Genomic DNA, 11,410 nt, shown 5'->3' on the forward strand with positions numbered 1-11,410 from the left:
AAGTAAGGCCCCCCTCACTCTGCTCATCCCCTCATGGCTGCACGGAGACCTGGAAGGCAGTTTGTAAGTGTGTGGTGAGACGAACCCACGTGGATGGCAGGCCTCTAGCCCATGGGATCCATACTTTCCACAGGTCCGGAGATTCTTCGTTCTATAATACGCTTCTTGTTTCATGTTTCCGCCCTCCCGGGACATCTGGTTGACATTTGCTTGTGTGACAGGAGGAGTCCATGCTGGGAAAGGTCCTTTTGAACATGTTTTCCTTGAAGTAAGGGGCACAAATGTTCAGGGAACGGCTGGCAGTAACCTGCTTTCGCCCAGCTCCCACCATCACTCACCGTCCATTTCTTTCCACCATCCATTTCGATGCGACAAAAATGTGGCTCAGTCCGCACCTTGAGATCCAAATCAAGACCTCTAGGCCAACCCAGAACAATAGTTTCACTGGTTCAGCTAACATATTCTGTCGGCACACTGTGACACGAATTTCATGTAATGTGCACAGTCTGTGTTCCTTTCTGGGCAGGGCGAGGCCACATGGCTTCCTTTGCCTCCCATTTCCATTTTAATTTGGCCCAATGATGCTGCATTGACCCTACAGCCTTTCTGAGGGGGACAAATGCATGTAAGTCTCAGAACAGCCAGATGGCGGCAATAGCTTGTGAAGCCTAATAAACAGAATTTATTGAACATCTACCACAAGTGCTCAGTGCTGGTCACCATCCTTGTTTCTCTCATTTGGTGTTTTCCTTTTTTTTTTTTTTTTTTTTAATTTAATTCAATTTAATCTGTGTGTGTGTGTGTATTCAGTTGTACAAGACTGTGTGCATGTAGAGGCCAGAGGTTAACATAAAACATCTTCCTCGATCACTCCCCATCTTATTTTTTGAGACATAGTCTCTCACTGAACACAGAGCTCACCAGTTCTCTAAGCAAGCTCCCAGAATCCTCCTGCCTCTGCCTCTCTCGAGCCGGGGGTTACAGGAGACTCTTTGACATGGGTGCTAGGAATGGCCTTCATGACTCACGGAGGGAGCCGTAGTCCCAGCCTCACAAAACAGGGTGCCTTCTGCTCTGATTATAAAGTTGGTGCCAGCTGCAAAATGAGCAAGGAATCAACACCCCATACGCATTCTGTGAAATGCCCTGGGCCGCCTGCCGACACCTGCCGTCTGGTTGCCCCGGGCGGATAAAGCATTGCTAACTCTCTGAGATGAGCCAGACTATCCGGGCACTTACACACAAATGGGCGTGTATGAGGATTTCATAAAAATGCCTAAAGCCCAGCACAAGCTTCTATGACACACCACACACCTGTGCTTTTACAGACATAAAGCTATGAGTCCAGGCTGCTATCCAGTCGCCTGAGATAGGCCCACCCAACTCCCTGTTTTCCTGGGTGGGAAGAGGCTTTTGTAGACCTCGCCCGCTGTCAACAGTAGGGTGTTTGTCACTTTTCACTCCTCTACGCAAGGTACTCTGAGGCTCCTTCATCCATCTTTGATTTTTTTTTTCTCAAATAACACTCCAGGATCTGTTGTCCCGGGTGCTATTTCTGGGCCCAAAGACATAAGCATTTTTATTGATTACAATCACCAAGTGGATATAGGGGAACTGACTTCTTCAGCCACCAGCTGTGGAAGGTTTTAAATTAAAATATGTACTACAGAACAGATGTAATATGGAGGAGTTCATTATAGTGGTAGGGGGACCCCAGAGAGAGAGAGAGAGGGAGAGGGAGAGAGAGGGAGGGAGAGAGAGCTAAGAGAGACAAACAAGGTGGGTTGTCCTTTTATATACTCCTGGGAGGCAGGGGGCGGTGTGGGGGGGGGAGAGCTGGGACACCTAGTGGCAAGTAGGTCATGATGTCATAGGTTGCTAGGCAGATTTGGGCAGGATGCTAACACGGACCCCACCCTCACCCCCTTGCTGGCTCACAATACAAACCTCTACAGAAAGCCTTGCTGCCAGGAAAGGGAACTCGGGTGAGCCACGCCCACCAGCACCTGTGCATGAGGAAGAGGAGCGCCCCCTGCTGGCAGAGGCTAGCTGCCCACGTGCAGCCCAAAGTAACAAGGGCTTGTGTTTCTTACTGAACACAGCATCTGCCCCCATCTCTCCCAGACTTGGTTTCCCCATCTGTCAAATAAAAAGGAGGGTATACACCCCATTAGCCCTTCAGCCATCCTGAGGGTGAATCCTACTAAGAGTTATCAGCTTTTCTCTCTAAACTTGAACACTCGGATTCCAGGCCCTGCCTGGAAGGTACCCCAGCCCCTCCAGAGGCAATCCTTTCTCCTGGCTTTCCACCCCCACCCCCACCCCGCAGTGCTCACTCATTAACGTCCTTCGTATTGAGTTATAAACCAGCACTGTGTTTGGATGGGGTTTATAAAAGGCCTGGAGATGCAGTAATCTGAACTTCCGAGGTTTGTGAGCAGATTTGGGGACTTGGGGAGAAGTCCTTTGCAAAGATTTTTTTTTTTTTTTAAAGATGAGTTCACAGCAGGGCTCTGCCTCTGGATGAGGGTGTTCCCAGAGAAAACCCATCTTCTGAAGGCCAGTCCCAGGAAGACCCGACAGGCTGTATGTCCGAGTCCCCCTTACCTAAGAGGAGTGGGGGGCGGGTCATTCTTTGATGCAAAGAAAATGCAGCCCATCGTTTATCTACCTGGTACAGGATCAGGCAACTCTGCATATGCTCCTGATTCTGCCACCATCCGGTGTGATCTTGGGCAGGCCACACAGCGCTAGGGTCACCCTCCTTCCGGGGCACTGGATTCCTGTCACAGCCGAGTGGCCAGGTTCACACTGCTATTTGGTCCAGATCCCTCCATCCAAGATCCCATCACCATAAAGAAGTGGAGAAGACCCTCGACTCCTCCTTCCAGAACCCCTCAAAGGACCAGCTAGGTGAATGGGTGAATGCCACGACCATAGCTCTCTGAATATCTGCCTTATGCCTGCCACAGAGGCAAAGACAGGAAGGACACGTGGATAGCACCTGGTTCTGCTGCCCCCCGCCACCACCACCAGCAGCCTAGCCACCTTCCCAACTCTGTGGAGTTGAGTGGCAGAAACGGGGTTAGAACATGCACAACCCTGCCTGTGTCCACATCTGCACATTTGCTAATAAGGAGAAACTCAGCCTTAAGAAAACAGTACACCTTTAATCCCAGCACTGGGGAGGTAGAGGCAGGTGTATCGCTGTGAGTTCAAGGCCAGGCTAGTCTACAAAGCGAGTCCAGGACAACCAAGGCTACACAGAGAAACCCTGTCTCAAGAAAAAAAAGAAAAAGAAAGAAAACAGTACCTGGGCTGGAGAGATGGCTCAGTGGTTAAGAGCACTGGCTGCTATTCCAGAGGTCCTGAGTTCAATTCCCATGAACCCATGTGAGATGGTGGCTCACAACCATGTGTATGCCAGTAGAGGACTTATATACATAAATTTTTTTTAGGAAGAAAGGAAAACAGTACCAAGATCGCTCAGAAAGTGAGGGACAGGGCTGAGACTACATCCCAAATCTATGTCTCTCTGCAGCACATCTTCAGGAGGGACAGGGAGAGACTGTGTGTGTGTGAGTGTGTGTGTGTGTGTGTGTCTGTGTGTGTCTGTGTGTGTGTATGTGTGGTTGTGTATGTGTATCTGTGTGTGTGTCTGTGTGTCTGTATGTGAGAGTGTGTGTCTGTGTATCTGTGTGTGTCTCTGTGTGTCTCTGTGTGTGTGTGAGTGTGTGTGTGTGTGTGTGTGTGTGTGTGTGTGTGTGTGTTGGATGGGCTACTTTGCTATTAGTAGCTCCTGAAGCTTGCTGGGGAGGATATATACCTGTAATCCCAGCACTCAGAAGGCTCAGGCAAAAGGATCACATGGTCAAGACCAGCCTGAGTTCAGGGCCAGTCTGGGTCAAGCAGCCATCCCCTTTCTCAAAAACAAAAGCAAACGACACAAAAACAAGGACTGGGCATGTGATTCAGTGGCACAGTGCTTGCTCAACACCTCCAAGGTCCTGGATTTCACCTCGCCACCCCCCCCCCCCACCCCGGCATGGCCTGTCTCCTCGGGGAGGAAAAACCTACCACTCCCTGAAGGGCAGCTCAAAGAAAGAAGAAGCTTTCTGTTGGCTCCAGGGCCCCTACTTCCCAGGAAGAGCCATCACTGTTCTCTCGCAAATGCCAACCGTGGCTAATTTTAAGGTTTCTTAACCCCAGTCCCTCCTAGCTCCCCAGCTCTAGTTTAAACGGACAAGCGCCCCAAGCCAAGCCCACGTAGACCTGCAGCTGGCAGATGCCCTTGTCTTGGACTTGCCAGCGGCCCATGAGTGCATTCTATTTCACATGTCGGGCATGACGGGGCCAGAGACTAACCAGCACCCACAGGGCGGGGCTGTCCAAGACAGCAGCTCTGTTATGAAATAGGGCGCCTCTCTCGGAACCCAGCTCTGCATCCTGTCAAGACGACGTGTGTCTTTCCTTTCCTTCCTCGAGAAGGTGAAATATAAGCCTGGAACAACACTGGATCCCTGTTCCCTCCTGGACAAAAGTCAAAACTGGAATCTGATAAATCTGAAATCAACGCTCATTCCTAATTGGACGTCACGGGGCTGGCCGTGGTGCCAGGGCCGGTGGCATTTCACGTCGTATGTTATTGTTGGTGCCGACAGAAGACATGAATCTTTCGGAACATTCAAGAAAAAATGAGTAGTTCCATAATTCCGGCAACTGAATACTCACCTATTTTACTTATTACAAAGGAGGCCTCTGTCCCGCCCTCAAAACTTTGCAAGGACTGCAAAGACAGACTCTGTGGGACCCTTTACCCCTCTGTGTGCTGACTGAGAACCTCCTCCTCCTCCTCATTCTTGACCTGAAAAAAAAACTCCTACTCACCTACAAAACCCAGCTCAGAAGTGTCCACTCTGAGAATCCTATCGAGTTTCCAAGTCAGTTAGCCAGGGTTGCTTGCAGATGATGAGGATGATGGGTGTCCAATGTATTCACTTTACCTGGCTGCTTTCCACTCTCCAGAACTTCCTGAGACAGGGACAGTACCACCGCACTCTCTTCTGGTGCTCCATAGCTTCCAAGCCCAGTACTTAGAAGAGACCCTGCAGACCTTCTTGCTCTGTAAGTAATGACCACTTCTTTTCTCATTAACCTAAAGTAATGACTTGGGGACAGGAGTGTTGGCACATGCCTGCAACCACAGCATTTGGGAGGTAGCAGATCAAGAGTGACAGGTCACGACTGGAGAGATGTCTCAGTGGTTAAGGGCACTGGCTTCTCTCTCAGAGGGCTCAGGTTCGACCCCCAGCACCCAGATAGTGGCTGACAAATCTCTGTAACTCTAGTTCCAAAGGATCTTACATCCTCTTCTGGACTCCAAAGACACCAGGCACACATGTGGGCCCACAGACACACATGCAGTCAAAATACCTAGACACATAAAATAATAAAATATTTATATAGTTTTTGAATTGTTGGCAAGTCACTTAGGCTATGTAAAAAACAAAATAATGTAGTAGTTTTTTTATCTCATTTAGTTATTTACTGCATGTGGTATGTGTGCCATGGCATCCATGTGGAGGTCATAGGGCAATTTCCAGGAGTCAGTTTTTTTTTCCTTCTGTCATAAGATTCCCTGGGACCAAACTCAGGCCATCGGGGTTGGCAGCAAGTGCCCCAACTCACTGAGCTATCTTGCCATTCCAAAATAAATGACTTGAAAAGTAGATAGACAGGCAGGCAGGCAGGCAGACAGACAGGCAAGCAGGCAGGCATGTAGATAGGGCACTGATTCTCAGCTGGCAGATCCACACACAGCCCTCTCCAGGGGACACCTGCCTATGACTGGAGCCCTTTTGATGCCACAATTGCGGAGAAGAAAGCAAGTGACGGTGAGTGAGCACAGAGTGGAATAGGACTTTCGTGGGCCCTAAACACTTGTACTTTAATAAGACCCTTCTTCCAAAAACATGAAATAAAATTGTATTTTACAGTTGAGTTGATACAGAGATAAATATCATCAAGCTGAACGGCTTCCTTCTTTTTTTTTTTTTTAAACATGGTCTTGGGCTGGAGAGATGGCTCAGTGGTTAAGAGCACCACTTGCTCTTCCAGAGGTCCTGAGTTCAATTCCCAGTACCCACATGGTGGCTTACAACCATCTATAATGTGATCTGATGCCCTCTTCTGGCCTGCAGGTGTACATGCAGGCAGAACACTGTATACATAATAAATAAATAAATCTTTGGGGAAAAAAAAACATGGTCTCACTCTGTAGCACAGATTGGCCGAGAACATACAAGATAGGCAGGGCTGGCCTCCACTTCCCACTGTTTGAACTATAGATGTTCACCAGCATGCCTGATTATATATTCTTTATTAGTGTGTCCCCCCCCCCCGCCTCCTTGGGATTTTAAATTTTAATTCAAACACTTTCACATGGCTCCACAGGTACCCTGGAGCCTGGGCATTACTACTGGGTGAGAAGCTTGGGGGGCTCCTAACCATCCTAAAAAACCTAGGACCACACCATGAACAGCCTCAAATATCAACAGGTCCACCTTAAGAAGTGTGCTGTCAAGGAAAACTCCAGAACGCACAGCTTAGAAAGTTAGTCTGAGCTCCCACAGCTGCTGGAGCAGGCTGAATCAGCCAGGATGGGTTAACCTTCACCAGCAAGGCTGTAAGGCAGGGGAGGGGTGGCTGTGGACAGTACACACTTTCAATGAGAACACTCATAAACAGGTAGGTTCCTTCCTTCTCGCCAAAGAGTGGATAGAGCATGAACTAATATTTTGTTCATGTTCAGCTATCCAAGCAGCCGGCAACACTTCATTATTCACACAAATGAGAAGTCCAATGATTCCATTGCCTGAGGCAGCTTCATTAACCTGAAGCAGGAGGGGTCCCTGCAAATGTGTTCGTGTATGTTCACATGACTCCCACACGTGCATCCCTGTGTCGCTTAATGAGGGAATGCTCTCCGAGAAACACATCTTTAGGCAAGCTCCTGGTTTTTATGAGCACTGTGGGGGTATGCTCGCACAAGCCTAGACAGTATGTGTAGCCTCCTGGCACAACCCAGAGACACCCATAAGCACTGGACGCACCAGGCTGCTGGCAACATTAACATCACAAGGGTGGTCATTAATCTAGACTGTCATGTTTATTTTTGGTTGGTTGGTTGATTGGTTGGTTGGTTGGTTTTTCAAGACAGAGTTTCTCTGTGTAGCTTTGGCTGTCCTGGACTCACTTTGTAGAGCAGGCTGGCCTGGCCTCAAACTCACAGAGATCCACCAGCCTCTGCCTCCCAAGTGCTGGGATTAAAGGCGTGAGCCACCACACCCAGCTTTTGGACTGTCAGTGTGATAGGAAGATTTAGAATCACTATGGGAATAAACTTCTGAGGATGTTGTGAGGGGGTTTTCTGGATTAAACTAGTCGAGAACGGATCCACCCTAAGTGTGGCTGGCACCGTTCCATGGGCTGGAGTTTCAGACTAAAAAGGAGAAGCCAAGCTAAGGGCCAGCGTTCATGTCTCATTCCTGCAGAGGCACTGTAAGCAGTGACCTGCAGCTCCTACTGTCACGCCTTCTCCACAGTGATGGACTGAACCCTTGAACCGTGAGCCAAAACAAACCCCTCCTTCCATTGGCTGCTTGGAAATTGATGTTGAGAAGTGGGCTGCCATTCCAAGGGCTTTGGAACTGGCTTATGGGAAGGATATGGGAGCGTTGGAGTTTGGGGCTTGGAAAGCTGTAGAACGTTCTAAGCAGAACCCAATAGCCCATTCCGGTGGGAGTTTTGAAGACAAGAATGCTGAGAGAAATGTGGACAGCAGAGGGTTGGCCAGGAAGCTTCAGAAGAGAGTAGAGAGTCTACAGGTAACCGGGCTGGAGGCCATTCATGTGGTAGTCTGGCAAACAACCTGGCAGTGTGTTGCCTTTGCCCCACACACTTGAATGGTACTGAGCATAGCAGTGATGGACTAAGTTGTTTGGGGGGAGGAAATAAGATACCATTCAGGCTACAGCGTGGTTACTGCTCACAGCCCGCATCCAGGTCCACAGTGAGAGAGCCCATGGGACGTCTGCCAAGGAATGCTACAGGCACAGAGTAGAGCCAGCCTAATAGAGAGGCTGTGTATGTTGCAGGCAGCACAGCTGTAAGGCTGCCTAAGCCTTAGAGCCCAAAAGATTTTAAAGAAAGCCCTACATGCTGAACATGGAGCTCTAGCCTCAAAGTTACTATCCTTCTGCCTCAGCTCCAGAGTGCTATGATTAAAGAGGTGGCTTGTATGCCTATTTTTCCCCCCAGATACTGTTTTAGCTGTGATGGCAGGCTCCACAGATACGAATAGAGCCCAGAGATGCAGAGAACCACGTCGGCTATTTCTTTCAAAGGCTTTTGGAGTCAGTGTGTTCAGAACTTATTTAGGGCATTTCAATCTGTACAGTTTATTAAGTGAAATGATTGTTTATATGTTGTTCTTTTTCAGACAGGGGTCTCCCTATGTACCCCAGAGAGACGCTGAACTCATGATCTTCCTATGTCTACCTTCCAAGTAGATTACAAGCATGCAACACCAGGCTCAGCTTTATGCTCTTATGTGTTTTTTCTTCTTCTAGTATTGCAATTAGTATTATCCTATATCATAAAGCAGTCCTGGCAGTTTTCACCCTTCCAACCCTTTTACTTTGTAGGAGACAGAAGAGAGCAGGGTGGAAAAGTTGATTTGTAAGGTGTCCTACACTGGAGACTCCCAATGCTACAGGGCCAAGCCCACAACTCAAATCTCAGGGAAAACATTCAGAACCGACCTCCAGTGTGGGTAGGAATCCCAACAGGCCTCAATGTTGTGCTACTGGTCCCCAGGCAGCATTGTAATAGGCCCACTTGCCGGTCCTGGTTAGGGGTTACCACCCACAGTAGCCTAGCGAGATGTTTGCCAAACAGCTAAACTGAAAACAGCTTGGCAATTGCCCAGAGAGTCATTGAAAATGTGCTTTATCTTCGTCCTATTGAGGCTTCTGTTCTAGAGCCTTTTCTAAGGACCCTGGCTCAGAGGGGGAAACGGGAAGTCATAATCGACATGAATTCACCATGGAAATTGGAATGCACTTTACAAATGTTTTCCAGAACCATGTGAGAGACAGGCTCTCCTGGAGTGCTCCATACAGATGGGGAAGTTTGAAGAGCACCCACTGGACAGCTGCTGGGGCACACAGAGACAGGCAGCCTTCTCTTCACCTTGTCTAGGAGACTGCCTGCTGAAAGGAAAATGACTGCAATATAATGTTAACTGTAAAGAATAAAATAAAAATAAATCAGAAACCATGACAGGAAGACACACACACACACACAGAGAGAGAGAGAGAGAGAGAGAGAGAGAGAGAGAGAGAGAATGACATGTAGTGGCATCAGAAGAATCACAACAGGGTTGGTTGGTTGTTGTTCGGTTTGTTTGTTTGTTTTTGTGTTTTGAGACAGTCAGCGACGGCCAGCCAGTGGCACCAGGTCATGCTTTTCTACAAATGTAATGAGGGCTTGGGCACATCCAGAGGGGCAGTGCCTGGGACATTCTGCAGTTGTCATTTCAGCCTGCAGACACGCCAACCTAGAAACATCAAGGTTTTGGGGCAGAGGAAAAAGCAGGCCGTGGGACACTGTCTTCATTAGGGTTTCATTGCTGTGAAGAAACACCATGGCCATGGCAACTCTTATAAAGGAAAACATTTCACTGGGGCTGGCTTCCAGTTCAGAGGTTTAGTCCATCGTCATCATGGTGGGAAGCATGGCAGCAGGCAGATATGGTGCTGGAGACAGAGCCCAGATGTCTACATCTTAACCCAAAGGCAGCCAGGAGGAGACTGCCTCACTGGCCACAGCTTGAGCATATACAGCCGTCACAGTGACACACTTCCTCCAACAGGGCCACACCTACTGCAATGAGGCCACACCTCCTAACAGTGCCACTCCCTATGGGCCAAGCATTCAAACACATGAGTCTTTGGGGGAACAAACCTATTCAAACCACCACAGACACCGTGCCCAGTGTCTTGCTGGCCTTCCTTCCCACTGGCTGTCCCAACAACTGAGATATGCCAGCAACTGAAATATGAAAGGTGAAAATACCACCTCATCCTACTACCTGGAATGCCAGCTCAGAGGAGGCCATGCTTCAAAATAAGGTAGTAAGGTGGGCCGGAATAATGGCTCAGCATATAGAGAACACATTGCTCTCCCAGAGGGCCTGGGTTTTGGTCCTAAAGCTCATTTTGGGAATTTACAACCACCTATATAACTCCAGCTCCAGGAGATCTGATGCTTCTTTCTGGCCTTCATGGGCACTGCATGCCTGGGGTACATAAAAACCCAAAGCAGGCATACAAACCTACACAGAAAAATAAACAACTAAGTGAATATTTTTTCAAAACAAAACAAAACAAAAAAGAATGTAAGTTGATGATATGTGACTGTGGGTGCACTTCCCCATACCAAGTGCCAAGCTTCCCTCTAATTGCCTAGAGGAAGGCGCGTCTTCAAGGATTTATCGTGATTGTATCCTCTCTCTGTCTCTCTCTTTGTCTCTGTTTCTCTCTTCTCTCTTTCCCTCCCTCCTCTCCCTGCCCTTCTCCTTCTTCTTTATCTCTGTCTCTGTCTCTCTCTTTCGTTCTGTGTGTCTATGTGTGTCTCTGTTGTCTGTCTCTCTGCCCCACCCCCGTGTGTGTGTGTGTGTGTGTGTGTGTGTGTGTGTGTGTGTGTGTGTGTGTGTACATTTTAACAGAGTCTCAGTCCACACTCCTGGCAACCCTCTTACCTCTGTGTCTCATGCCCAATGCAACCATTATTCTTTTTTGTTTCCCTGAGATTCATTTATTTTATTTTACATCTATGGGTATTTATCTACATGTACATATGTGTATTGTGTGCATGCAGTGCCCATGGAGGACAGAAGATGCTGAATCTCCCGCCATTGGAATTGCACGTGATTGTGATGTGGGTGCTGGGAATTGAACCTGGGTCCTCTAGAAGAGTAGTCAGTGCTCATAACCATCTCTCCTGCCCACAGCCATGATTGTTTTGTTTTGTTTTGTTTTTCTGAGACAGGGTCTCTCTGTGTAGCCTTGGCTGTCCTGGACTTGCTTTGTAGACCAGGCTGGCCTCGAACTCACAGCGATCTGCCTGCCTCTGCCTCCCGAGTGCTGGGATTAAAGGCGTGGGCCACCACCGCCCAGCCCCACAGCCATGATTCTTAATACAACAAACAAGAGCAAACACTGATCAATAAAATCAGCAACTGCTCCCTTAAGGAACGAGGCAAGGATATTGCTGTCAACACTGTTCAGAGCCGCCGTGGTCATAGAGTGCTCAGTGAGTGTAGTGGGATGCTAGAAGCAAGGAACTG

This window comes from Acomys russatus, chromosome 1 (assembly GCF_903995435.1).
Source record: "Acomys russatus chromosome 1, mAcoRus1.1, whole genome shotgun sequence".
NCBI classification, from domain to species: Eukaryota; Metazoa; Chordata; class Mammalia; order Rodentia; family Muridae; genus Acomys; species Acomys russatus.